The sequence below is a fragment of the Piliocolobus tephrosceles genome, chromosome 3 (assembly GCF_002776525.5).
Source record: "Piliocolobus tephrosceles isolate RC106 chromosome 3, ASM277652v3, whole genome shotgun sequence".
Taxonomy (NCBI): Eukaryota; Metazoa; Chordata; class Mammalia; order Primates; family Cercopithecidae; genus Piliocolobus; species Piliocolobus tephrosceles.
This window is the reverse complement of record NC_045436.1, coordinates 179,504,263-179,509,256: the sequence shown is the minus strand read 5'-3', so window position 1 is coordinate 179,509,256 and position 4,994 is coordinate 179,504,263. Positions and strand designations below refer to the sequence as shown.

The window sequence follows — 4,994 nt, the reverse complement described above, 5'->3', positions numbered from 1 at the left end:
CATCCATCCATCCATCCATCCATCCATCCATCCATCCATCCATCCATGCATCTATCCACCCACCCACTCACCCGCCCATCCACTCACCCATCCATCTATCCACCCACCCACCGACCCAACCACTCACCCATCTACCCACCCACCCATCCAACCATCCATCCATCCACCCACCCGCCCATCCATCCATCCACCGACCTATCCATCTAACCATCCACCCATCCATTTATCCATCCATCTATCCATCCTCCCATCCATCTTTTATTAATCTATTATCCATCCAGTTGATCATCCCTCCATCCACCTATTATCTCAGCTCCACCACTCACTCTCTCCTGCATGTATTCAATGGCATTTGCTAAGTGTCTACTCTCTGCTCAGTCCTGTGCTGAGCTCTGGGGAACCTGAGCTGAATGAGCTGTGGCCCTGCTCCCCGAGGGCTCTGAATCTAGCAGACTAGGGCAGCTGCGCAGGTGCACACAGAGCCAGGACAGTGGACCCATGAGGAGAGCCTTAAGGAGAGACTCAGGCAGGAAAGAGCCTCCGAGTGGAGCTTGGAGAGCTGAACATGGTTGGCCCAGGGAAAGGGGACCGGGTGTCCAAGGAAGAGGGAGCAGCCTGGGAAGAAACATGGACCTGGGCAGGTGCAAGACAGATAGGATGGATGAGGCAGAGGGGTAGGTGTGGAATCTGGGTACAGCTGGACCTGTCCCTTCTGTGCAGTGTGGTGCCTGGCAAACAAAAAGTGCTGAGCGATGGCTACTGAATGAATGAAGTGAGTGAGGTGAATGAATGAACAGAACAAGCAGCAGGGAGGAGAGAAACAAGGGGTGCCTTTTATCTTTCTGCTATCCCAGACACCAGCAGCCGCTCCAGGACACACACATCACAGGCAGAGTCGGCAGGGAGTGTTGCCGCGTCAGCACACTGCGCGGGCCAATTTGCAGTTTGTAATTTCAACCGTGCACACGTCTGTCTTTTAAGAAATGCTATCTGTTTTCCTTGCTCTGTCTACCAAAGCTGTCAGGCTGCCAGTCACCTAACAGTCTCGGGGGAAAGAAGGAGGGATTCACGGAATACGTTGCAGGCTGTCAGAGTGGAAGGGCCTGTGGAAAGCTGAGGCTGACACCCTCATTTTATGGATGGGAAACTGAGGTCCAGGGTGGAGGGAGGTGATGAGGGGAGAAACTTCCCTGATGCCTTCCTGCCTGGGTGTTCTGGTGTCTCCTTGGGCCTCCTCTCCCCAGGCCTAGGACCCCTGCCCTTCCTCGGTGCCAGCAGAGTCTGGTAGGAGTTGGTGCTCACTGAATGAAGGCATGCTTCCTCTCCATCCTTCCTTTGCCCCTGCAGCCAGAAAACAGCAAAGCCACACACCAAAATCTACCCCACCCACACTTCACCAAGGAGGACTGCGGGGCAGTGCAAGAGAGAGGGAGCACCGGTGATCACCGAGACACAGCCGGGGCCCAAGTGAGTGGGCTGCCCTGTGGTCCTCCAGTTTCTGCTGATGCTCCCACCTTCAGAAGGGTCTGGTGAGCGTCCACAGGGCTGGTGGGGCTCAGGTCAGCTCCCAATCCCGCCCAGGCCCCTCAGCCAGGCAAGGGCTTCTCGCCCTCACGTCTAGACACGTCCTGATATTGATGGGCCCTTGACTGGCCAAGTCACCAAAAAAGGGACTGCACTGGGAAGGGCTGGGTCTGCAAATGGCTCTGAGACTCAGTTCCCCGAGCCAAGCCAGCAGCACAGAGCAGGCTGTGGTGCTCCCAGCTCCCAAACAGCCCCCTCATGGTTTTCTTGGCTAAATGCTACCATCACCTCTGCCAGGGCTAGGGACGCAGAAGTGTTCACCGGCCTCTGCTCTGTGTCGGGTCCTGAGGACGTCTGGATGATCATCTGGGACACAGACCAGTGACCAGGATGGGGCAAAGGGCAGTGCAGGGAGCGGGCTCTGTAACCACCTGGGGCACCCAAGGTATGAGGAGCAGGTGGGGGTTGGCACCCACTCTGCACTCTTTGACTTTCTGGGGGAGGCACATGAGCTGGAGCAGGAACCCAGGGACCTGCCCTGGGCATGGAGAGCAGCCTCGGCAATCGGGGTGGTAGGAAGCAGCTGGCCACAGGCCATGCAGGGTCTGGGAACAGCGGCTCGCTGGGAGCCCCGAAGGTGTGGAGCAGGAAGCATTGATCTCATAGGGTATAATGCAGAGTAAGGATTCCTATCCTAGTCTATTGAAAGGAAGAAAGGATGAAGATGAGGAAGAAAGGGTGAAGATGAGGAAGAACGGATGAAGATGACGTGTCCTTCAGATGCCACTCACTCCAACACAGGAGCACTCAGAAGGGAGGCAGCCCTTCAGTCCTGCGACATGCCCAGTCACCAGCACCCTCGGCCACAGCTGGGTTGATTTCTGGGCTCAACATGGCTGATTCTCTACCGGGGGTTTTGAAGTCAAGTTTCTGTCTTTGCTTCTCAAATCCATCCCCTTCTATTAATAGTTGGAGCCACAGCCCCACTTTCTGGGTCCCTCTGCAGTTTGATCTCTGCAGGCTGGACCTGAGGATGGTCCCCAGAGACTAGAATGCATCTCCTCGAGCTCGAGACCCCAGCGTGGCACTCCCCCACCTCCATTCTGCACACACGGTGCCCTCTGCCTCAAGCGTCCTCCTCCCTGTGGGTCAGCTTGGCAGATGCTCATTTGTCCAGCAGGCTCAATCCAAACCCCAGGGCAGAATCAAGTGCCCATACCCTACGTCCCCCTGGACCATCTTGTAGGAACTTGGCATCAGGATGCATCTGGCCCTGTGGTCGTCATCCCTTCGCTCCTCTGCTCACCCCTGAGTGACTGAGTCTTAACTCCCTCATTTCCAGCACCCAGTGCAGTGCCTGGCATGCGGGCGGGAGTGTCCAGCGTCCCCTTGGATGAGAGGACAGCCTAGCAGAGCACAACTGCCTTGAAGGTTTCCTGTCTTACCCTGTCTCATTCTTACAGTGGAGGTTTTGTCGTCTCATTTTGCAGATGAGGAAATAGGCTCAGAGAAGTGCAGTGAAATCTCAGAGTCCTACAGCTGGGAGGCGTAGAGCCTGGGGCTTATCCCTCTTATCTGCCCGGCTCGGGGATGGAATTCAGGAATGAATGACGGGGCGGGCAGGGGAGCGACCCCATGGAAACAGGTAGCCATCATCCCTAGCCACCTCCAGCAGTGTGGCCACATGACCTCAGGACCTGTGCCAGGGCAGGCGGCCATGTCGGGCCAGTGGATGTGAAGGCAGCCCACACGCCTTTTCCTTCTGCTCCCAGCAGATGCTCAGGGCTGGAGAGGAGGATGGAAACAATGGACACATCAATTGACCCACATTACACGGCTGGCTCCATCTTCCAGGAAAGCCCTGCCCAAGACTGAACAGAAATGGAATAAAACAGAAGTGTAGCCTCCTGCCCTTGTAGGGTCAGTGGAGCGGGGGTAGGCAGGGAGGGAGGAAGGCTGTGACTGACACCCCCACAGAGTGAGGGAGGCTGCTGTCAGTGCTCTGTGTGACTCCTGCACAATTCAGGGATGCACTGAGAGATGCTGGGGGACCGGGATGCTCATTCTGGGCTCTCAGGGCCTTTGAGCGGTGGAAACATTGGAAATTATGCCTTTTGTATTTTGGTCAAGAATTTGGGGTTTCAGCCAATCAAGATAGTGCATTTTAGATACCCTGTCACTGAGAAGCCCAGGAAACCAAGTCCACAGGACTGGGGGTGTCTAACGTGGCTGGTGAGCCTGTCTGTGCGTGGAAGCTGATAGGCAGTGAGCGGCTTCACATTGACGCTAACGGGTCGCATTTTCATTGGTCATTGTGGGGGCAAACAGAGGCTGTCCAGATGGGCTGTCACTGCCTAGGACCCCGGGCATATAGAGCACACAGAGGAACTCTAGAAGCTGAAGGGCTTTGTTCACAATCCCCTCTCTTCCCAGCTGCAAAGCCCCAGCCTCCCCAGACAGGCCAGGTCTCTGCCGTCAGACCCAGCCCTGCACGTAGGCTTCACCTCCAGCCACTCCAAGCACTCTGGTCTGGTCCTTTGGGGTCCTCATGTTCCCCCTTCCACCCAGAAGGCCATTCCTGCCATCACAACATGGCCACTCATTCACTTATCCCTTCACTCACTCATTCACAAACAGCCTTGAAGGGCCCACCCTGGGCCAGACCCCAGCTTGGTGCTGGGATATGGTGAAGGGTCAGATGTGTCCAGCTCAGAGTCTGGGGCCCACATCCATATGATCCTTGGCTCTTGGCCACATGGCCAACCCCTGTGTGTGGCAGATGGTGCTGGGGGAAATGGAGGGAAGGGGTCCTGGGTTCAGGAAGTGTGAGCTCTGGGCCTGGGCCTCTACTGTCCAGTGCCTGTAGGAGACACTGCCTCTCTGACTGTCACAGACCCCATGTGCAAAGTCTTGCCCGGCTCTCCCACACACCAGCCAAGTGACCTCAGACAGGTGGCTCTACTTTGTAGTTTGAATGGTTCTTCTAAAGCAAATCAACCTCATTTTATGGTATTATTTGATTAGTATACCAGGATTCTTGGATGTTCTAGTTTAGTGGAAGAGACAGACACAAAAATTATAATTTTGGGTTTTTAAAAAAGTGCTAGTTGTATACTTGTTTTTCTCCCCCCACTAAACTAGAACTTTTTTCAGGGGCCAATAAATATCAACCATGATACAAATCATCCATCCATTTATCCACCTACCCGTCTATCCATTTTTCTATCCATTTGTCATTCATTCATCATCCATCCATCCATTCACCCATCATCCATCACCCATCATCCATCTATCATCCACCCATCCACCTATCCACCAGCCATCCACCATCATCCATTCATCATGCATCATCCATCCATTCATCTATCCATCCATCCATTCAGCATCTATCCATCATCCATCATCCACCCACCCACCCACCAACATCCATCCATCATGCATCATCCATCTATCAATTCAGCATCTATCCG

At 54.6% G+C, this 4,994-nt stretch overlaps 1 protein-coding gene across 1 annotated transcript in view; it reads right to left on the bottom strand.

The window, feature by feature from the left end:
- Positions 1-4,994, bottom strand: part of SORCS2 (sortilin related VPS10 domain containing receptor 2) — a 542,685-nt gene that overhangs the window by 42,720 nt on the left and 494,971 nt on the right. The gene's annotated exons all lie outside the window — the stretch shown is intronic.